At 44.9% G+C, this 24,665-nt stretch overlaps 1 protein-coding gene across 1 annotated transcript in view; it reads right to left on the bottom strand.

Annotated features, from left to right (window-relative positions):
• Clasp1 (cytoplasmic linker associated protein 1) overlaps positions 1-10,602 on the bottom strand; it is a 212,633-nt gene extending 202,031 nt beyond the window's left edge. The window contains exon 1 of the mRNA XM_038349426.1: positions 10,502-10,602. The gene's annotated coding sequence lies outside the window, so the exon portion shown is untranslated. The remainder of the gene's footprint in view (positions 1-10,501) is intronic.
• Positions 10,603-24,665: the final 14,063 nt, after the last annotated feature.

The raw sequence follows: 24,665 nt of genomic DNA on the forward strand, positions 1-24,665 counted from the left end.
GCACCCGTTCATAACAGACTCAGCCTGGACTCACAGGAAAGACACAATCTGTGAAATTACCCGGAAGGTAGTCCCCAGGGGCTGCTCTCAAACTTTAGTGGCCTCGGAATCACTTGGGGAATGTGTTTGAAAAAACAGAAACCTTGGCTCCACCCACAACCATCCTGACTAGTAAATATTTTAAGCTGGACACTAGTGCACACTATTTAAAGAAATACTTGAAGGTAGTCCACAGAAATGTTATATGATCACATTCTAATGTGGACAAACACTGATCTCTCTCACAGGGCAAGAGTTATATACTCTTCCTATCCCTTTGGAAATACTATTGGCAACAAGAAGATAAGAGAGAAAGGGCCTCTGAGATGGTTCGCTAACTTGAGTTAGTTTGACCACCAAGATCCATGAGATGGAAGGAGAGAATCAATCACCATATGTTATCTTCTGGCCTGCACATGTACACCTTGGTACATACACACACAAACATGTATATAAAACAATTTAAAAAATCTTCTCTAAAGAACCTTAGTTTACCAATTAAGAGTTAAAATAATATATATTACCATCAGAAAGATCATCCAACCTTAATTATTTACTATGGATAATTTAGTATGGCTAGGAGGGCAATCTCAAAGGTGGTGCCTTAAGAAATAACAGCAGGACAGTTATTTACATATACCAGTGAGGCGGTTCAGCAGGTGTGGGCATCTGCTGACAAGGCTGTTGCCAAGTCCATCCCAGGGCCCACATGGTGGAAGAAAGGAGCTGATGTCTCCAAGTGGTCCTCTGACTTCTACACCTGCACCATGTGGCAAATGCACACATCGCATGCGTGTGAGCGAGCAAACTCTCTCTCTGTCTCTCTCTGTCTCTCTGTTTCTCTCTGTCTCTGTCTCTCTGTCTCTGTCTCTCTCTCTCTCTCTCTCTCTCTCTCTCTCTCTCAGAAAGTAAATATCTCTTTTTTTAAAGCAAAGAAAACTTGACAGGGGTTTGGAAGGAGGTGCGGTTGGCAGAGAGCTTGCCAAGAACGCACACACATGCGCAGTTGGTAGAGCTTGCCAAGAACGCACACACATGTGCAGTTGGCAGAGAGCATGCCAAAAATGCACACACATGCGCAGTTGGTAGAGAGCTTGCCAAGAATGTACACACATGTGAGGTGGAAGCAGAACATTCAAGAGTTCAAAGCCATCGTCCACTACATTGTAGTTTCAAAGCCTACCTGGGATATAAAAGACTCTTACTCAAAAATGAAAAAAGAAATAGTGTGTAGGGCTGAGTAGGGCGCTGTGGAAGAGTGTTTGCTGAGCATCCTAAGGTCTTGAACTCAATCCGAGCCACACACAGCTCTAAGACGGTTAAGTGTGGTTCACCCCTTCCAATCTCAACTGTATGTACTGTTGCTACAGTACAGCAATGCCGCTGTCAACTGATTCAGTAGATTCTACCTGGAAGGTTACTTGAACAAGTTACAGATACAGGCAGGAAGTGTAAACACTGACTTAAGCTACCCGGATCAGAGACAGATACCCAAATGGGCCACAGTAACAAGTGGTCAAGACCCGCATCCTAGACTTTTTTCACCTGAAAGATACATCCTAGACACAAATAGATGTGAGTATAAAACTTTAAATTTACTTTTGTATTGCTTTTTTGGGGGGGATGGAGATTGAGATTAAAAATGTCCCATATATCCAGGCTAGCCGAAGCCTCCTGGGTTTGGGATTATAAATGATAATATCCCAACAACTGGCTGAATTCACACTTTTGTTTCGTTTCATTTTTTGGTGGCTTGTTTTGTTCTTGGTTTTTTCTTTCTTTTCTTTTCTTTTCCTTTTCTTTTCTTTCTTTTTTTTTTTTTGTTTTTTGTTTTTCGAGACAGGGTTTCTCTGTGTTGTATTGGAGCATGTCTACCCTGGAACTCAGGCTATAGACCAGCCTGTCCTCGAACTCACAGAAATTCACCTGTCTCTGTCTCCCAAGTGCTGGGATTAAAGGCATGCACCATCACACCCAACTCGATTTTTCTGTTTTTTGAGACAGAATTTCTCTTCATAGCCCTGTCCTGTCCTGGAACTCACTCTAGACCAGGCTACCTTGAACTCAGAGATATGCCTGCCTCTGCCTCCCAAGTGCTGGGATTAAAGGTGTGCGCCACCACCGCCCAGCAATTTTTTTGTTGTTGTTTTTTGTTTTGTTTTTTAAGGCAAGTATATATGCACTAAAGGAAAGGAGAAAATCCAGTATGGCAGCCACTCACATGGCCAAAGGATCAGAAAGCCCCATGAGCCACAACTTCAATAAAATTGAAAAAAGCAAGCCTATGAGAAGAGAACAGGACAGGCAACCCGAGGCCTGTGCCTCCTGCTGCTGAGAACCGGACCCCAATGTCTCATCTGCAAAGTGCCAGCATGGCCACTCTCTCCCTGTTGCTCCTCGGAGCTTAGAAAGGAGCAAAAAGGATTAAAATGCTTTCAAAATCACTTTCATTTTCAAAAGCTGGCTGTTGCCATTATGAAGTCATCCATTTATATCTCTACAAAAGTGGCAAAGCATTTAGAAGGATACATTGCAAACTGATTAGAGGGGCAGGGAGGAGGGGGGCGGGAGCTGACGAGATGGGTCAGTGGGTAAAAACAAGCACCTGCTATCAACAATGACGACCAGAGCTCAGCCTCAGAAGCCACACGGCAGAGAGAACTCACTCCTGCAGGTCGTCTCCTGACCTCGGCATGTGTGCAAATGAGACACACACACACACACACACACAATAAATAAAAAGGTGTAAAAAATGTGTTTTTAAAGAGTCTGCAGTCTAAGGAGACAGCGTAACCAGTAAAATGCTTGGCCTGTATGCATGAGATTCTGAATTGAATCCTAGAGCCCACATGAAGAAAGCTGGGCATGATGGTTCACATTTGTAACCCCAACAACTCAGGAGGCAGAGATAGGCAGATCCTGGAGCTTGCTGGCCAGCCAGTCTAGCCAAATCAGTGAGTCCCACGCCAGTAAGAAAGCCCGTTTCAAAAACTCACGTGGACAGCTCCTGCAGACAAGCTTGGATTGTCTTCTGGTCTCTACAGGCACTTACCCACCCCATTCCACTGAGCCTTAGGGTTATTGCTGTGCCGAGACTCCACGAGAAGGGCAACTCTCATAAAGGAAACATTCAACTGTAGTGCTCGCTTACATTTCAGAGGTTCCGTCCATTACCTACCATCATGGCGGGAAGCATGGAAACATGTGGGAGGCATGGTGCTGGACAAATAGATGAGAATCATACATCCTGCAGGCACCAAGAAGTCCACTGACTGTCACACTGAGTGAAGCTTGAGAGAAGAGACCTCAAGCCTGCCCCTTCAGTGACATGTGTCCTCCAGGAAGAAGACTACACCTCCTAATCGTGCCACTCCCTTTGGGTACCATTTTCTTTCAAACACAGCAACACAGGTCTCCAGGGGAGCTTGAGAGCGGGGGCCACACCTCGCCACGCCAGCAGGAGTCATCTTCTTGCTTTACTCAGCTATTGCTTGGGTGAGTGGTTACATGTTAACTTTTTAATGTCATTATAGCAGCATTAACAAAGTGCAGAGCTTTCAACCTGCAAGACATGCCAGAATCATCAGGGGGTAGTGGACACTGGGGCTGCCCAGATCCCATTGATACAGAGCTGACCAAAGCTCTGGATAGACAAGAGAAAGTAGAGCCTGGTCAATCATAATTCAACAGGCTCCCCAAGTGAGCATGGTGAACTCCTTACCACTATAGCACTTCTAGTATAAGCTTCTTCTTCCTGCCATGTGGATTGGTCACCCTTCCTACTCTATATGTATGATCTCATTTCATCCTTACAGCAACCATATAAATACTGGTCCTCCCCACCCCAACCCACTGCACCCCCATTGTTTCTTTTATAGAAAAAGACTCTAAAATACAAAGGAACTACTAGCTCAAAGCAGAGCCAGAATGCACAGCAGAGTTTGAAATTGGTTGCTGTGGTTTTCAAACTTGAGGAAACAGCTGTGTATTCTGACAAAATACAATGAAAGATAGAGAGCATTTAAAGATGCCCTAAGGCCGACAAGATACCTTAGCTTAGAAGGGCACTTGCCACCAAGCCTAACTACCTAGGTTTGATCCATATGGTAGAAGAAGAGAACCAATTCCCACAAGCTGTCCTCTGACCTAACACATACACACAAAAAAAAAAAAAAAGAAAAGAGAAAAGGAAAAAAAGGTAATGCTTAAAAAAATTAATGAAATAAAGAACACTTTAAAAACAGAGAGGTATAGTGGGCAGTGGTGGCACACACTTTTAATCCCAGCACTTGGGAGGCAGAGGCAGGAGGATCTCTGAGTTTGAAGCCAGCCTGGTCTACAGAGTGAGTACTAGGACAGCCAAGGCTACACAGAGAAACCCTGTCTCAAAAAGCCAAAAAAAAAAAAAAAAAAAAAAAAAAAAAAAAAAAAAACCAGAGCGGGCTGGGGTGATGGCTCTATCTACACAGGTATGAGAACCTGAGTTCCACCCTCTAAAAGCCCACAGAAAAAGAGGAGGAGGAGGAGGAAGAGGAAGAAGAGGAGGAAGAGGAGGAAGAGGAGGAAAAGGAGGAGGAGGAGGAAGAGGAGGAAAAGGAGGAGGAGGAGGAAGAGGAGGAAAAGGAGGAGGAGGAAGAAAAGTAGTAGGAAGGCAGTAGGTATCGTACAAAGCATAATCTAACCCTGGGGAGGTGGAGGCAGGAGGAGGAACCCTGGGGTATGTTGGCCAACCAGTCTATCTAAATCAGCAAGCTCCTGTGTCAGTAGAAACTGTCTCAAAACATAAGGTAGAGAGTATTGATAAAGATAGCTGGTGCTGACCTCTGACCTCCGCAAGCTCCTGCAAACGTATGCATGCCAACACACACACACAAAAAAAAAGCTGCTTTTAAAAAGCATGGTGAACATATGTGAAATTATCTAGAAATAAATTGACAATATATTTTTTAAAAGCACAGTGAGCTTCCATTAAACCAGGAGGAATATTGGGATGTAGTGCTATGTCAGAACACATGTGTGAAGAGCAGCAGCTACGGGTCTGATGCTGAACACCAGGTGATGAACTAGGAGGGGACAGACACAGATGTGTCTGCATACACCTAATACATGTAGCACCGACTCAGGCTATCGCCTCCCCTCCCAGACTGTGAGCCCCTAGCATGCTTATAGGTCTCTGTAACTGGACCTCTGGGGAGCTGGTACCCAACTCATGAAAGAGTTGTTCAAGAAAACCTAATCTAAATCCAAGGAAAGCCTGCTGACTGCCCATGGGACTATGAAGAGAGCTAGTGGTAGGAAAAAAACAGACTTAAACCATCCTGCTTTGGGGGATAACTAATGTCATCAAGTAAAAGCAGAGGCCAGATTTGATGCAGTGTAAAATATTTGTGGTCAACAAAGCCTGTCCTGAAACAAAGAGGTTCGCCTGCAGTTTGAGGCTGGAGAGCAGAATGCTGCAGATGTCAGGTGAGACAGTGGCCCGGGGGCCTTTAGGAGCTCTACCAAGCTGGGGGGTGGGGGGGGGGAGGCGGTATTTATTTTATTGTGTTTGAGTGTATTGGCCTATATATGTCTATGCACCACAGGAGTCCCTGGTGCCCTTAGAGACCAGAAGACAGAAGAAGCAGCCCTGAAACTCAAGTAACAAACTGCTGTGAGCCACCATGTTGCGCTAGGAATCAAACCCAGGTCCTCTGGAAGAGAGGCCTCTCTCCAGCTCCACGACACACTTCCTTATTCTTTCACACAATCAACAACTCCCACTAGAAGACAAGTCCCACGGGTCACACTAGCCGACATCACAGAATGTTCTCAAACTCCCTATATCCAAGGATCTAAAGAAGAGTAAATGTCCAGGAGGGAAGCAGTGTGACGGGGAAGTTGAGAAATAAAACCAGAAATAGCAAGGATTGAAGAAACTTCCAGCAGGAAGAGAGCGGAGGGCAACAAACAAGGCGTTGTGTCAGTAATGCCACCATCTCGGTACTGTTGGGACCCGGGGTGGTGGGATAAGACACGACACAGCACAAATCTGGGGACAAATATCACCAGGTATGGCAGCAAAGAAACCAGTTAAAAACTATCAGTTTCATTCATCAGTTAATCTCTCTCTCTCTCTCTCTCTCTCTCTCTGATAGGTATGCATTCATCAGTTAATCTCTCTCTCATAGGTATGGATTCATCAGTTAATCTCTCTCTCTTATAGGTATGCATGTCTTATGGGCGATGCTCTGCCAGGCACCAAGCAAAGGAAGCATGGTTCATTTTTGACAACTAAATTTTACAAATCAAGAGATGTATCACCTGTGATTTCTTCTCTCTGTAGTTTTTGTTTTAATTAAAATTAGACCTTTCTCTTATCTTCAAGAAAATCTCTAGTTGGTTCTGATTTTAAACATGTTTTACTATTATCTACCATTTACCACTGCCATGTAGTTTGGGAACCAGATTGGCACTTATCACAACTAACAGCTATTGAAACTCAACTCTGGGACTAATATTAACCCTTAGATGGCTATATTTGCAATCATACTGCACAATTAAAAATACTATTATTAGGGCTGGAGAGATGGCTCAGAGGTTAAGAGCACTAGCTGCTCTTCCAGAGGTCCTGAGTTCAATTCCCAGCAACCACATGGTGGCTCACAACCACATGAAATGAGATCTGGTGCCTCTTCTGGTGTATATATGTTAACAGAACATTGTATGCATAATAAATAAATAAATCTTTAAAAAATACTGTTATTTAAAAATTAATTTTAAAATGGCTTAAAATGGCTCAGTGGGTAAAGGCACTTGACACCAAGCCTAAATTCAGTCCCTAGAACACACAAGGAGGAAGGACAGATCTGACACTCAATAACTGTCCTCTGAGCCAGTCATAGTGGCGCATGCCTTTAATCCCAGCACTTGGGAGGCAGAGGGAGGCGGATCTCTGTGAGTTCGAGGACAGCCTGGTCTACAAAGCAAGTTCTAGGTCAGCCAAATCCTGTCTCAAAAAACAAAAAGAAAGAAAAGAAAAAAAAAAACAGAAAAAGAAAGAAAATTGTCCTCAATCATATCATGTACCTGGTACACATACACACACTAATAAATATATGCCAATAGATAAATGTAATAGAAACTGATTTAAAGTAGATTACTAAGAATAAAGACAATCAAGTACATAAATTATCTGCCCAAATTTCTAAACCAAGACATTGAGCTGCTCAAGAAAATAAAAGTAACAGAACACTGGAAAAAAATCAAAATCAAAAACCAAACAAAATGAAACACATTCAAATTATAATCCTAATGTCCTTCTGACCAATCCTTCCTCACCATCCACATAAACTATTTTAAGGATCTGAATCCTGCTCTATAAAAAGCCAGTTCCATTGTCTGTGCTATACTTCAGCGTCTACCACAGTTGTTACTGGGGCAAGTAAACTCATGCTGTAGATTTTTGCTTGCTATCAATACAAAAAGAAATGCTGGGGGCAGTGAGAATCCTCCATGAGGAAAGACTTGTTGCCAAGCCTGAGGACCAGAGGGTCCTACACAGCAGAAGAAAACCTAGTCCTACAAATTGTCCTTTAACTGCCACATGCCTGCTGTGTACGGCACATGCACACTCACATATACAGAATCATGCAAACATATACAAATAAACAATACATGTAAAAAAATTAAAAACTTAAAGGCTGGGACGTAGCTCATTGACAGAGAACTTGTCCAGTACAGACTAAACCCTGGGGTCAATTCCTAGCACTGTCAATAAGTAAGCTAAATAATTAAAACTTTAAAGATTTAAACCAGTTATAGTTCTGGTTTGCCTTCTGTTATGACAAACACACCAACAAAAGCAACTTAGGGGAGAAAAGGGCACATTTGAGTTGCACCTCTAGGTCACAATCCATTATTGAAGTCAAGGCAGGAACTTAAGAAGGAACTCCCAGCAGGACCCATGACAACCGCTGCTTACTAGCTTGCTCTCTGACTTTCTTTTTCTTTCGTTTTTTTAATATTTAAAAAACTTTTATGTAAAAAAAAATGTCTTCACTACAGTTTTAGAGTTTGAAAAGGCTTTTTAAAATCATAACCCCAAAAGTTAATAAGCATATACAGAAGAGAAAATTCATTTTAAAACTTTGAAAGAGTAAAAACTGTCTATAGACATGCATCCAACTTTTGAGGGGTGTGCCATCCTGAGGAAGTTGGTATCAAGGCTGCCTTAATCACCCAAATTTACAGCTTCATTCCTCCACTTAAGCCAGAAGAAAAAAATCCAATAAAGTAGCAAATATTCAAAATTAACATCATGGTTAGATCCCCAAAGTCTGCATTTGAAATGATGCTGGCTCTTCCATTTACACGCATTTCTATGGTTCTCGGGGGGGGGGGGGGGGGACGGGGGGAATGAGAGCACTCCGTGTAAGAAATGTGAGTTCGAGGCCAGCCTGGTCTACAAGAGCTAGTTCCAGGACAGGCTCTAAAAAAAAAAAAAAAAAGCTGCAGAGAAAACCTGTCTCGAAAAAAAAAAAAAAAAAAAAAAAAAGAAAAAAGAAAAGAAAAAAAGAAAAAAAAAGAAAAAAGAAAAAAGAAATGTGTCCTGAGTTCATAAGAGGTAAGAGAGTAAATAAATTCAAAAAAGTCAGGCATGAATCTGACTAAATTCAAAGAAGCCTGTCCCTACCTACAACTCATAAAACTGGGGTAGCATCTTGCCAGAAGTCTACAAACAAATTTTCATTAGTATAAATTGGCACACAAAGCACAAGGAGTCCTCAAAGCAAGACAGAGAGTTTCATGGCTTCAGATCAAGAAGCAGGAGAAAAGAGAAAACAGACACTTCAGCTATCTTTCTTATACAGCCCAGACCTACCTGCCTAGGAACAATGCCACCCACAGTGGGCTAGGCACTCCCACATCAACCACCAATCAAGACAATCTCTTATAGACATGGCCACAGGTCAATCTGATCTGGGAAATTCCTGGGTGAGGAGGTTGTGTCAAGTTGACAATAAAAACTAGCAGTTACATGTTACCGGTAATAAACAATGACTTACAGAAACTGAAATTTGAGTCCTGCAACAAGGCTGCAATTAGCCAACTTTACAAAGATGAATGAACAAATAGCTCATTAAAACTTAAATCTTTCTTAGCAAGTAAAAAAGATAAATAATATTCAGTTCTCTGGGCGCTGTGTTATTTTCCCTATCTCTATGTCTCTGCATCAATGTTGCTATTCTCCCTCCTACTCCGTGAATGAGCAACCAGACCCCTCTGTTTCGGATCTCTCAGACCAAGAGTTCCATAAATGTCATGAATAGCAATAAATAATTTCTAAGGCTAGAATTGATACTAGCCAGTGGCACCTGAATCTGGTGCAAGGTGCGGGGTAGCAGGCAACTGCATCACTCTTGACTCTCCCGCATCACTGACTCCCAAAGGACTAGAGCATCCAAAGCACTCAGCGCCACATCACAAATTAAAGTATCAGGTTTAAAGAACTCACAGGTTCCACCATTAGGTCAGTGTCTCATGAACGAATCCCCTAACAGAAATCCACTCGATGCGACACAACAAGCTTTAATTAGGCTCCATCTAACTATTCTTTCAAGAAATAAACACAACTATTTTTTAAATCTATAGAGATTTATATAATGAGTTTGACTTTGGAAAACCCCACACTCATCCAAGCAGCTCATAAAATGGAAAGCAAAATTCAATCTGCTCCATTGTACCCAACCAGACTAACATGCAAGATCACACACTCATCTTCGTCAGAGCGGCTCTGCCAATACCAAAGAACAACAAAGGCAAGTTGAGGAGGCTGAACAGCCTTAACTCAGCACTTGTCCGCTTTTTCCAGCTTAGCCAAGACCCTCGCAGAGGGGCCCTCCTGGGGACCAAGGGGACCTTTTGCATCCCGCTGGGCCCCGGCTGCTCCGCTTTTGTCTGGCCCGGGCTGGGAGCCCCGGCCGCCCGGCCTGCCTCCCCGACAACCCCTTCTTCCCTCTGAATCTTTCTCCACACCCATCACTCGCCGATGACTAGTTGGAGTGGGGTTTCTTCTCCTGGAGCCCCTTCCCGCTCTGTGCAATGTGGGTTCTTTTCAAAGAGACCCCAGACTGCTTTGGCGTCTCCCAAGACGGCCAGGGAGACTCCGGGTCAAGAAGGGGCCCCGGGGTGGGGTCTGAAAGAGACAGGCACACAAAGCCAGGCTTGACCCCACAGCCGCCCCACCTCCCCTCTGCAAAGCAGCCTGCGATCAGGATTGGACCTAGCAGTCGCGCATCCTGGGTTCTCACCCCGATCCCATCCCAGGGCCGCCCCCTCCCCCAAAAGTGCACCCCAGAGCGACTGACAGCGCCGGACACTGTCCCCACCCGGACCCTGCGCCCGCCGCCGCCCGGAAAGAGAGCAGGGCCCTCGGGTGGACTCCAGTTTGAACATTCTTCGTCTTTAACCCGGTACTTACAGCTCTATTATTCACAACTGTTGGGGCTGCGGACCGGACAGCCGCCGCCTTCTCCTCCACCCCAATGAGGTTAAGCGCTTGGTGCGGGGATTAAAAAAAAAAAAAAAAAAAAAAGTGAGAAGCCGACTGCGCCTGCGCAGTGCGGCCTTACTGTGTTCCCCTTACCGCCACCAGCTCAGCTAAACCATAGAGACTGCAAACTCAGCCCAGAGAGGTGGCTTCCTCTCTATGGTAACGCCCGGCGCACTGGCCGCTCCAGGCTCCCTTTCCGCACTAGGATGTTGATTGACTCTAATGGCGACCCGTAGCATAAAGGTGCTTTAATGGAAAAGGTGACCAAGGAATATTTAGGCCATCTGAGTAGTGGAAGCAAAACTCAAGCAAGACTTGGAGAAGGCTGTGAGATAAAAGAGCTAGAGAGGAGTCAGGAGAGCGTGGACAAGTCTTCCAGCGGAACTTCCTTTGATCGTCGGGGTGTCTGATAGTGAAGCGAACAGTCTTTCACTTCTGGGTTATGGGTGCCCGCTATTCATCGGACGATTTCGGTGAAGGAAATTGTCCCCCACGACTTCCCGTAGCTGGCAGTGCCCTTCGGTTCGCTTTTCTGAGCATGCGGGCAAGGGCCGCTACCGGAAGCACAGCTTTTTAAACCGTTCTTCGCGCTTTTGCAAACCGAGCCGCAAATTGAAGGCTTCGGCGACTCCAGTGAGCTCGTATCTGTTTCTTTTCTAAGTTTCTTCACTACAGTCAGTGTTGCCTCGCCCTCCCGCGTGGCCCTCAACAATGTCTGTGAAGTTTTCGGGCTTTGCAAACTACAGCGCTGCCTTCAAGGAGCCTAAGGATGCCCAGTTTTGCCGCCTTACGCCGGTGTGCTCCCCAACAATTTGGCTTTGAAAGCTTTTGTGTTGAAGTTGCACACTGGTTTAAATCACCTTTAAAGTGTCGATTGGCTTCCTCCATCGCGATTGGGTGTTTACGGGGAGTCTTCTGAGCGGGAATGTGTTTGTATTGGGAGATGTGCGATAACGCAGTCTGGTACTCAGGACTTGGGAGTTAGGTTGGAAAGACAAGCTAAAAACAATAAAGCCAAGTGAGACCTTCTGTGTGGTGCAGAAAGACTAGAGGATTGGTTCGGAAGACTAGGATTCATCCCTATGCTGAGTGGGACTCGTGATCGGATATAGAAGTAGCATCTTTAAGATGCAAATGCAAGCAAGTTTATTGATAGTGCGGGGATCGTGAAGACCATCCTAGAAAAGAAACACCTCCGGGCCAAGCGGAAGTGGGTGATGTGTTGGGAGAACAATGTGTGAAGAGAATTCTGCGGGAGAGGGAAAGAAAAGGGAAACCCTAAGTTTGATAAGTACAACGAAAGGGAATGTTCTGAATGTTTTCTTATTAACAAAATTAACCACGGCTAATTTGTTTTTATTGTATAATTCAGTGAGGTTACATTGTTGTGTAGCCAGCCTCCCTCCACCTTTCTTTTGACATGCGAAACAAGCCTGCACCGGTTAAATCGTAATCCCCCAAGTTTTTACCTCTGGCTCTGTAACAGCCATTCTACTTTCTATGGATTTGAAGACTGAGTCCTTTGAAAGTGGCTTCACATTGTGTTGGTCTTTTTGTGACTGGGTCATTTCCCACAGCCTGATAAGCCCTAGATTCGTCAGTGCATGTTGCAGCAGATGCCAGAGTGCCTTCTTTAAAGCTGTGGAATTCTCCAGTGTGTTTACCGCCTGGGCTACTTCATCATTTGCAATCGTCCGCCCGTGTTGTGAAGATGAATGTGGAGCTCTCGTTTGGATCCTGCTTTTAGGGGCCCAGGAGGGAGATGACTCTGAGTAAAGGCTTGTTTTTTACAAGCCTGGTTACCGCTCCATAGTGAAGAGGAGAGCCCACCCCTGCAGGTTATCCCCTCACTTCCACACGGGCACTATGGCCCATAAACTCGACACATATTAAATAAACAAACGTGTTTTTTAAGTCATTTTTAATAGGAAAACTGGAAACCAAGTGAAGAAATTCACACTTGATTCATATTGTTACCCATACCTTAACTGGGAGATGATGAGATAGTGGGAGGGGGTGTTGCATTGTTTGCAATGCTGGGGACTAACAGGGCCAACACTTGCTAAGCAAGTGCTCTAAGATTGAGCTGGACCCCAGCCTCAAGCACTGTTAGAAAGTGACTCACCCAGAAGTCGGGAAACTAAATAGATATTATACAAAGCATTTATGGAAGCCTGTACCATAACCAGAGATTGTGCTTTCTGTAAATTATCCATGTCATTGAGTTCATCAGTAAATTTGAGACAGTTTTTATCACCTCATTTTCTGGTGAGCTAAGCAAGGTCGTGTTACAGATAGACCAAGAGAAGACCTGAGAGCCGTGCGTTCCACTAGCAGTTAGGAAAGAACTGGGCACCTTGGTACTGACAGGTCGCAGCTGAGGGCAAGGATGTTGAGAGAAAACACATATGAGTGGCATTTTGCATGGTGGAGAGCCTGTGCTGAGCATCAAACTGAGGGCTTGGGCATGCTCTGCCATGCTCATCACATTACCCAGCAGAAGTCAAAACTTGACACCAAAAACTGTCTTGTTTGGGGGATTTTTTTGTTTGTTTGTTTAGTTGGTTGTTTCGTGGGTTTGGGGGGTGTTGTTTGGATTTTTTATTTTTATTTTTGTTGGTTTTTTTTTTTTTCCTTAAGGGGTTTCTCTGTATAGCCCTGGCTGTCCTGGAACTCACTCTGTAGACCAGGCTGGCTTCAAACTCAGAAATCTGCCTGCCTCTGCCTCCCGAGTGCTGGGATGAAAGGTGTGCAGCGCTACTGCCTGGCTCGTTTTGTTTGTTTGTTTTGTTTTTTAGTGTGTATGTGTGTCTAGGCTGAGTATTCAGGTACCTGTAGAAGTCAGAATAAATTTTTGGATCCCTGGAGATCATTGTGAGCTGATGGATGTGAATGCTGGGAACAGAACTCGGATCCTGTGCTGCAGCAATATGTGCCCTGAAGCTTCTAGCCATCTCTCCAGCCCTTCACTTCTTAGTACTGGTGTGCATAAAGACTCAGTACAGCAAAATTGCATCTGCCAAATCCCTAGAACAAACCTGGACTTGATTTCAGGTCTTGCCTTTAACAAATCCCAGGTGTCAGGCAGAAATACGGTTTTTAACTTCTGTTAGGTAAAAACCCGATCTTTGTACATCGTAGAGAAGTTAACTCCTCAGCACTGCATCTTCCATCTGTCCTCTCGGAGTACTTTGAGGCTACTTAGCAGGTGAGAAAATCAAGAGCTTCAGGGTTCCCACTCTGCTTTGGTCCTTGGAGAGATGAGTTCTATACTCGGTGAATGGACAGCGTGTCTATTCAGCCTGCCTCATCTTCCTCCGGAATCCTGGCCTAAACGCCAATGAAACTACTATCAGCAAAGCCAGGAGAGAGAATGAGTGCATCATAAGTAGCACTCACCCTGAAACTTCTGTACAAAGTGTCAAACAGTTGCCGAGGGCGCACTCCCGATGCCACCGAGGAAACAGTAAGGAGATGAGTAGATTCGGTGATGTGACAGAAAAGATGTGTATTCGTGGTGAAGGTGAAGTGTGAAGCAGAAGTAGGGGTGCTCGGGGATGGGAAAGAAGTGTTAAATACACCATGGGGACCCCACTGAGAAGATGAATTTCCAATAAGAAAGAACCTCCGCCAGATGTGGTGGTGTAGGCCTTCCGTTCCAAGATCTCTGAATTCTGAACCAGCCTGGTCTATGTATCAGGGTGAGTTCCAGGCCAGGTAGGGATACACAGTTAGGCTTAGTCTCAAAAACAAAAGAAAGAAAAGAAAAATAGTGACCTCCCTTAATACTATCACATCTTAAAAATAAATTCCAGAGCTGGGGACACGGCTCAGTGGATAAAGTGCTGAGGACCAAAGTAAATGCCAGGTTGGTGTGTCAGCCTACTTACAGTCTTAGCACTTCAGAGGTGGAGATGGCATTCTCAGGAAGGCTGACTCTCTAGATTACCCTAATTAGTGACCTCTAGGTTATCCAGAGACCATGCCTAAATATAGAATGTAGTCAAGAAAAACATCCAACAAAGTCTGATCTGGACGTACACACATGAGCACGTGTTATGTGAACATGCATATACACAAGCACATCATACATAAACATACACAGATAACTACAGTCTTCCCTCACATCCTCAGGCATGGTTCCAAGACACACACACACACACACACGGAAACCAAAATGTATTAATATAGTGTCATAGTTAGGGTTTCTATTGCTGCAATGAAACACCATGACCAAAAAGCAAGTTGGGGAGGAAAGGGTTTGTTTGGCTTACACCTCAACATTGCTGCTCATCACTGAAGGAAATCAGGACAGGAAATCAAACGGCAGGATCCCAAAGGTAGAAACTGATGCAGAGGCCATGGAAGGGAGCTGCTTACTGGCTTGCTTCCCATGGCTTGCTCAACCTGCTTTCTTATAAAACTCAGGACCACCAGACCAGGGATGGCACCACCTACCATGGGCCGGACCCTCCCCAATTGATCACTAAGTAAGAAAATGCCTTACAGCTGGATCTCACTGAGGCATTTCCTCAACTGAGGCTCCTTCCTCTGATGACTCTAGCTTGTGTCAAGTTGACACACAAGACCAGCCAGTACAACTAACTGACCCTTTGTCAACTTGACACACAAACACATCTCTATTAAGCCACACACCTTTCTTTGTCATTCATCCCCACGACCTCGCATGAAAATAATCTTTTAAGTCCTACAGTCTTTACAAATTCAGTCTTTAAAATTTCAGTCTCTTTAAAATATACAAACTCTTAAAAGTTCAAGTATTCCCTTCCAGCCTCCGTCTCAGACCCTGCAGCTGCCGTGATGTTGATCCTTAAGGACTAGATTACGAACTCTTTCAGAAAGGAGTGATGGTTGCCAAGAGAAAATGTCTACGTGCCCAAATACCCTGAACTGGCAACAAGAATGTGCCCACCTTTCATGTAATGAAGGCCATGCAGTCTCTGAAGTCTCAAGGCTTTGTAAAGGAGCAGTTTCCCTGGAGACATTTCTATTTGTACCTTACAAGGACATCCAGTATCTCTGAAATTACCTCCAGCTACCTCTTGAGATCATGCCTGCCACCCTGAGCCACAGCCATCCTAAAACTGGCAGGCCCTAGTCCAAAGGTTCAGAGGATAGGTGACCTACAAGATTTACAAGCAGGGAGGCAGACAGAAACACAGAAGGAGCGCTGTGCCCCCTACCTGCCTACAGAAGGAGCGCTGTGTCCCCTGCCCGCCTACAGAAGGAGCGCTGTGTCCCCTGCCCACCTACAGGAGGAGTGCTGTGCCCTCCTCCACCTACAGAAGGATTGTGCTGACAAGAAATCTGAGGCTGGCTCAGCAACTGAGCTCCAGTTTAGAGGTGGCTTTGGTCAAGGACATGGTAGATTGGAAGATTGTGTTGTATTGAATAAACTTTAAAGAAAAATTTGGGAAAAAAAATGTTCAAGTCTTTTCATCTGTGGACTCCTTTAAAAATCAAAATTAAATACCTTTTTCAAGAGGGAAGAACCTGGGCACCATCTGAACCAAGCAAAACCAAATGCCGACAGTATAAATAACCCAGTGTCCCATTATCTGAGATTCACTCACAATATTCTGAATTCCTGTATATGGCTTGGGTCGCTTCTCCAGCTCTGCCCACTGCAGTATACACAACTTGTCTTCTAGGCTCTGGCTGGCTCCACTCCACTTCTTGGGGGTTATCCAAGGTACTGGCATCTCCAAAATGTTGAGGTCCCTTGCTGCAACTGGGCTGCGCTTCCACCAATAGCCTCTCATCGTCTGTCTCCATGGTAGAAAGCCCCAACTTCTTCCCATGAACCTGTCAGTCCTGGGCCTTCGACTGCCACTGAGGCTGCACCTTCACCAATGACCTTTCCTGGCCTCCCACAGGGCCAAGCCTCAGCTGCTCTCCATGACCCCTTCATGTCTTCAAAACCAGTACCATCCAGCTGCCAGCACCAGGCACAACCTTGGCCGTCTATGGAACATAGCTTCTCTGTGCTCTCAGGAAACACTTGGCAGAAGATTTCACCTCGGTTAAGTCAGTTTCTTCTTAATCACTGCTAATTTCTTAGCTCCAGCCAACCAACATCAATTGTCTCATAAAACAGAGGTTTTACTTCTGTAGTTCTGGTAGCCTGTTAATCACAGCTGATTCTTCAGCCCCAGCTAACCAGAACCACAGGATCTTAAATCAAAACAGCAAATGGCCCCGATAGAGTCTTTAAACTTCCCTCTGAAATTTCACAAGCCAGGCCTCTGTCCTCTACACTGCTCTCAACATTCTTATCCTCCACGTTCCCACAGAACATGCCACAGAGCTCTTAACACTCAGTGGCTCTTCTAGCCATGTCCTTCCACAGTCCTCCCGAAAACATGGTCAGGTCTGTCACAGCTACACCGCACTGTGCGCTACCAATTTGTGTTAGTCAGGGTTTCTATTGCTACGAGGAAACACCACAACCAAAAAGCAAGTTGGGGAGGGAAGGATTTGTTTGGCTTACACTTCAGCGTTGCTGTCCATCACTGAAGGAAATCAGGACAGGAACTCAAGGCAGGATCTACTCATGGCAGCTCTACTCCATAGCTGCTGCTGTTCTTGGTGGTTGACCCATGCTACTTGCATCTTCTAAATGCTAGCATCTCTGCTGTAACTGGGATGCACCTTCACCAATAGCCTCTCCTGGGCTCTCTTCAGGGACTCTAATCCTGCCACATGGTGGCAAGACTCAACTTTTCTCAATGATCCCCTTCGACCTTGGGGCTTCAATGGCAACAGAGCCTGCACCTTCACCAGTGGCCTCTCCTGGCCTCTCTTCAGGGACTCCAACCTTTTCACACAGGACCAAGCCTTGGCTGCTCTCCATGATCCTTTCATGCTTTCAAAACAAGTACCACCTAGGTGACTCATAGATTGCCAAATTTGACTACCAGCATTAGATGTAATCTTGATCCCTTCTTGGACTACAGTTTCTATGAGCTGACTCTGAGAAAAAAGTCTCCCAGATTTATGGTCTTTAACGATGCTTGTCTCTTCTTAAGCACAGCTGAATCTGTAGTTCCTGCAGACTAAACACTACAGATCATTAATGAAAAATATCACACAAAGACCCGAGTAGAGTCTTTGCTGTCCTCTGAAGCCTCACAGGCCAGGCTTCCGTCATCTGTACCGCTCTCTACATTCCAGTCTAAGTTCTCACAACGGCTCATTAAGCTCCAAGCACCCAGCGGCTTTTCTAGTCCGTCTGTGGTGGTTTGAGTAAGAATGGTCCCTACCAGTCTGGTGGTGATGTGCACCCCTTTAATACCAGCACTCGGAAGGCAGAGGCAAGTGGATCTCTGAGTTCAAGGCTGACCCGGTCTATGGAATGAGGTCAAGGATAGGTAAGGCTACACAGAGAAATCCTGTCTCAAAACCACCACCTCCTCTCCCGCCAAAAAAGAGTAGTCCCCATAGGCTCATATATTTGAATGCTTAGTCATAGGAGATGTGGCCTTCCTGGAGGAGGTGTGTCACAGGAGGTGGCCTTTGATGTTTCAAAAGCCCATGTCAGGCCCAGTCTGTCTCACTCTGCCTACTGGTCAGGATGTAGCCCTCAATAACTACTTCAGCACCATGCCTACCATGCCTGCCGCCATGCTCCCTGCCATGGTAATAATGGATTAAAACTCTGAAACTGTAAGCAAGTCCCAATTGAATGCCTTCCTTTAGAGTTGCCTTGGGAGCCAGGCAGTAGTGGCGCACACCTTTAATCCTAGCACTTGGGAGGCAGGTAGATCTCTGTGAGCTCAAGGCCAGGCTAGTCTACAAAGCAAGATCCAGGACAGGCTACCAAGCTACACAGAGAAACCCTGTCTTGAAAAAACAAAACAAAAGTTGCCTTAGGGCTGGAGAGATGGCTCCGTGATTAAGAGCACTGGCCACTCTTCCAAAGGACCCAGGTTCAATTCCCAGAACCCACATGGCAGTTCACAGCTGTCTGTGACTTCAGTTCCAGGATCTGACATCCTTACATAGGTATGCATGCATGAAAAACACCAATACACATAAAAATGAAATGGGAAAAAGAATTGTCTTGGCCATGGTGTCATCACAACAATCACCAAGACACCAATGTTCTAAAGTCCTCATATAATCCTCCCAGAACACACAGTCGGGTCTGTCACATCTATATTCCGTTACCTACTATCCATCTCTGTCCCAGAGTTTCTATTGCTGTGACAAAACACCCTGACCTGGGCTGGAGAGATGGTTCAGCAGTTAAGAACATGGCTGCTCTTCCAGAGGACTGGGGTTCAGTGTCCAACAACCACATGGCAGCTTATAGCTGTCTGTAACTCCAGTTCCAGGGGACCTAACACTGTCACATACATGCAGGCAAAACACCAATGCATATAAAATTAAAAACATTTTTTTAAAAAAAATCATGACTAAAAGCAAGTTGAGGAAGAAAGGGGTTGTTTCGGCTTATGGTTCTCATCACAGTCGATCACTTAAGGAAGTCTGAGGAGGAACGCATAGAGGGTATAAATCAAAGCAGAGACCACGAAGGGGTGCTGCAGACTGGCTAGCTCCTCATGACTTGCTCAGCTTGCTTTTCTACAGCACCCAGGACCATCTGCCCAGGGGTGGCACTGCCCTCCCCTATCAACCATCAATCTAGAAAATGCCCCAAAGATCTGCCTTCAGACCAATCTTACAGAAGCATTGTCTCAATTAAGACTCCCTCTTCCCAGCCATGTCTAGGTTTGTAAGTTGACAAAAAGACTAATAATCAGCACAGGGATCAACTGGATCCTGCACAGGGGTCAACTGGATCCTGCCCATCTTCAAAGGTTCCTAATAGTCTCATCAAGTTTTTTGCTGCCAGATTTCCTGAGAAGTAATTCCTGTCACATCCTGTTAACCCACTTGAAGTGTCTGATTCAGGAGTGCACAGTCAAAGACTTGGGAAGCCGTCATCATGTGTCTTTAAAAACATTTCCATCACCCCTCCCCCAGAGGAATCTCTCCTATGTAGTGCACGGTAATGACAGTATCTATGTAGGTATCTATCTATCTAAGTTGTAATGATATGTCACTCTTCTGGGAGATTGCAGTGAGAACGAGGAACACATGAGAAATTTTCATAACTCTTGCACAAAACTGCTGGAAAGGAGGAAGAAAGGGGAGTGGAGAAAATGTAAAGCTCAATAAAAACAAAAAAACTGCTAAAAAAAATCAAGGTTTTTTGTCAGATGCAGTGGTACATTCTTGGAGAGGAAGGCAGCTGGATCAGAAGTTCTGGGTAGTCCTCAGCTACACAGTGAGTTCAAGACCAGCCTAGACTACCTGAGATCCTCTCAAACAAACAAGCAATAGTAAATCTTATCTTAGATTCATTTCTGTTGCTGTGATACAAAGCAACTTTAATAATTCTAAGCTATAGTCCACCAAGGCAGAGATGTTGACAGGAACTTAAAAGAGCTAGTCACATCACACCATGGTTCAGAGCAGAGAGAAATGACCTGATTCCCCTCTACACATACAGAGTTCTAAACCTGTCTTAGTTAATTTTCTGTTGCTATGCTGAGACAAAGGCAATTTATAAATGGGAGTATTTATTTGAGGTTCACAGTTCCAGAGTTAGAATCCATGACCATCGTGACAGGCAGCACGGCAACAGGCAGGAGAACATGGTGCTGAAACAGTAGCTGGGAGCTCACATCTTGAGACTCAACTAAAAGGCAGAGAGAAACACTAGAACAGGCTGGCCTCGAACTCACAGAGATCTGCCTGCCTCTGCCTCCCAAGTGCTAGGATTAAAGGCCTGCACCACTACTGCCCAGCCAGCATAAGTGTTTTTGAAACCTCAAAGCCTCTGTCCCCAGTGACAAACCTCGTCCTATGAAGCCACACCTCCCTAATTCTTCCCAAATAATTCCATCAACTGGGGACCAGTATTCAAACATATGAGCTTATAGTGGTCATTCTCTCATTCAAACAATCACAGTACCTAAACCCAGAGAATGGTACACACAGTGGGCATGTCTTCCTGTTCTAACACAACTGAAGCAATCCCCAACAGACATGCCCAAAAGCCAAGAGCATCTGGATACTCCCTCCTTGAGAACCTCTTCCCAGGTGATTCTATATTCTGTCAAGCTGTCAAAGACACCATTGTAAGCTTATTTAAGAGTAGTATATAGATTTAAATGTAAAAAATTTCTGTATCTATTATCACTCCCTATTTCTCCTAACCTGTTCCTTCTCAGAACCCATTACTCAGCTTTTCTATCTCTGGAATTGGCCTGCAGAGATTTATTAATTTTTATTGACAGTTAAACACTGTGTGTAAATATGTCACATATTGTTTGTCCATTCATTGATCCGAAGCACCAGATTATTTATCCATCTGAGCTTTGTGAATACTGCTGCTTTGAACATTATGTTACATTATATAAATATATGTTTCCAGTTGTTTTATTTATTGTTTTTTCTTCTCCCAAGACAGTATTTCTCTGTGTAACAGCCTTTGTTGCCCTGGAACTTGCTTCGTAGACCAGGCTAGCCTCAAACTCACAGAGTGAGTTTGCCTCCCAAGTGCTAAGATTAAAGGCATGCACCACCACCGCCCAGCTGGTATTTTTTTTTACCACACACAGGGGGTCAGTAAGTAGAAATGTCTCTTTTTCTCCTATGACTCACTGAGGCAGTTTCTTCCAGACTAGGTTAGCCCAAATACTTCAGTAATAGATACTAACAACTAATTATCTAGCCTTACCATACTCTCCTTTATAATCTAGATTAGAGACTCGGTGAAAACTCAGAGAAATTGAAATTCTGCAAGAGCAGCACAGATAAACTTCTGATGTCTGTGCCATCACTTGCAGGACAGAAAGTGTCTTGAAATGCCAGCAGAAGTGGGGCACGACATTGCTAATGATGAAACGGGAGATTGCAAACCAGTTTGCTAAGTCACATTCGTAACCACACCCTGGAGAGCCATGACTCTAGGACTTGACTTACCCAGCAAGTACCACCTGCTGAAGAAGACAGTAAGGTGCCTCTTCCTCAACCAGAAGACCATTAAACACTTGAGTAATAGTAACCTGAGAGCTGGCAGACTTGAAAAATGCCCCCATCAATGTCAGCACACTGAGTGTGCCTCATTTGGACTAGACACTACACCAAGGCCAGTTCATCTACTTTTTACACTGTCACAACTAGTGAAACCAGTATTACAAAACCCATATCTTAGTAACAAAGTCATTTAACAAGAATTCTTTGGGGGCTGGAGAAATGGCTCAAGAGTTAAGAGCACTGGCTGCTCTTCCAGAAGACCCAGGATAAATTTCCACCACCCACATGGCAGCTTACAAGTTCCTATGACGCCAGTTCCAGGGGATCCAACTCCCTCATACAGACATACATGCAGGCGAAACCCTAATGAACTGCTTTCAGTGATGTCTCCCAGGTAACACTGGTCCTGGACAGTTTACTATAATAAAACACCTGAGGGTAGATATTTATTTTAAAAAAGGGTGGAGGTTGGGGTGAAGGATGTAGCTCAGATGGAAGTCCTGGGTTGATCAGAGTACAGCATCAGTTGGATGTAAGAGGTACTGGCCTATATCAGCACTCTGGAAGTAGAAGCATAAGCAGGAGTTTAAAGTCATCTTCAGCTACACAGTGAGTCTGAGGCTAGCCTAGGATACGTGAAATACCTCCCTTTCTCAAAACAGAAGGAGAAAGGGAGCGGGGCGGGGGGGGGGTGGGGGTGGTAAGGGAGAGAGGGAGAGAGAGAATCTTAGTCAACATTCTATTGCGTGAAGAGACACCATGACCACAGAAACTCTCAGAAAAGAAACACATTTAATTGTTTTTGTTTGTTTGTTTGTTTACAGTTCAGAAGTTTAATCCATTGTCAGCATGGCAGCACGCCAGCAGACATGGCGCTGGAGAGTAGCCGAGAGTTCTACAACCAGACCTGAAGGCAGCAGGAAGAGAGAGACACTGGGCCTGGCTTGGGCTTCTGAAACCCCAAAGCCCACCCCCAGTGACACACTTTCTCTAAGAAGGCCACACCCCCTAACACCGTTCTCTAAGCATTTGAACATTTGAGTCTATGGGGGCCATTCTTAACCAAACCACCACAAACAGGAGGGTGGGAGAAAGGAAGAAAGAGTCATTTAGTTCACCGTACAGAAAGCTGGAAACCCAAAACCAGGTCTCTGGTGGGTGCTCCCTTAGCTCCATCCCATGGAGTCATGGTGGGACTCAAGAGAGATGGAAGGATCCTGTGGTGAGACAGGAAGCTGGGGAGTAATCCTCAGGGTCAGCTTTACTCTATTTTAACAATTTACTTAAAAAAAAATCTAACCAGCGTCCCACCAGAAGTGCACGGATCCATTTGTGGAGCAGATTTCCCCTTACCTAGCCACCTCCCACCAAGCTCTGCCTCTTGAAGGTCACACCACCTTAGCAATGACACATTGGAGACCAAGCTACCAGAACTTAGACCTCTGGGGAACAAACCTCATCCAAACCACACCTGGTCTTGCAAATGCAGAGAACCATTTGAGGGGTTCAAAACCAAATGAAGGAACATGCATTTTCATTTATGCATTAGCTATTAGCTTCCCTTTACCAAAATTTAGGCTGTGCACAGCTCAAAGGACTTTTTTGTTTTGTTTTGCTTTTTCAAGACATAGTTTCTCTGTGTAGCCCTGGCTGTCCTGGAATTAGTTCTGTAGCCCAGGTTGGCCTCGAACTCACAGACATTTGCCTGCCTCTGCCTCCGAACTGCTAGGATTAAAGGCGTGCGCCATCACTGCCTGTCTCAAAGGACTTTTTTTATATCTAGAGGAAGTGTTTAGTGGGGGAGAAAGAAAGAAACCAAGTTTCTAGACTGTGCAGGTATTGCAGTGGGAGACATGTGTGAGGATGTAATACAAACACAAAAAGGGACCGTTAGCAAGTGTGTCTCAGAGAAAAGGTCGAGAAAGCAAGAAGGCAATGTCCTTAAACAAATAAACAAAACAAGGCTGGCAGAGTGACTCAGTGCAAAACTGATTACCTGAGTTTGAGCTCCAGAGCATACGAAAAGGTGGAGAGAAATGGTCCTACAGAGCTGTCCACCCACCTTCATATTTCGCCCTAGTGTGCATTCACACAGGTGCACACACACAAGTGTGCATGGACACATACAGTAATATTAAATGTAAAAAGTTGAACAACAGGGGGCTGGAGAGACGGCTCAGTGAGTAAAAGTGCTTGCTGCCAAGCCTGATCCTGGGAGTTCTGTTCCTGAGACCCGCATGGTGAAAGGAAAGATCCAACTCTTGCAAGTTTTCCTTTGGCTTCCAAATGTGTGTAGACATGATCATGAGTATATGTATGCGTGTGCATGTGCATGCTCGCATGCACACACACTGCCAAGTTTGTGCTTATTCACACGTACAAAATTAATGAACGCAGCAACAAAAGGCAAAAAGAAAAAACTGGTCAGACAGTGGCGGCACACACCTTTAATCCCAACAACTGGGAGCCAGAGGCAGGCGATGAGTTCAAGGCCAGCTTAGTCTACAGAGAAGTTCCAGAACAGTCAGGGATATATACAGAGACCGTGTCCCGAAAAACCAAAAAGGGGAAAAAAGAAAAAGAAAAAAAGCTCTGCAAGTTCCCCATTATAACATGATGTAAACTAAAATGATTTAGATCAAGTCTTATATGAAAAATGCTATTTTGCTGGGCATGATAGAGCACACCTGTGATCCTAGCACTTAAGAGGCTGAGAAGGTGAATCTCTCTGTAGCAAGTCCCAGGCCAGTTAGGACTACAGAGTGAGACTCTGTCTTCAGCAAGCAAGAAAGAAACAAAGGAAGAAAGGGAAAGAGGGAGGAATGGAGGGATGGAAAGAGTGATGGAGGGAGGGGAAAGAGAGGCAGAAGGATATTTATTCTACTACATTCCTAGTGCCCCTTATTCTTCTCATTTTAACACTGTCACTTTGAGTTGTACAAATAGTGTCTCTCAAAACAGTATGCTTTGGCCAGGCGGTGGTGGTGCACACCTTTAAACCCAGCACTGAGAGGCAGAGGCA

This window comes from Arvicola amphibius, chromosome 12, assembly GCF_903992535.2.
Source record: "Arvicola amphibius chromosome 12, mArvAmp1.2, whole genome shotgun sequence".
Lineage (NCBI taxonomy): Eukaryota > Metazoa > Chordata > Mammalia > Rodentia > Cricetidae > Arvicola > Arvicola amphibius.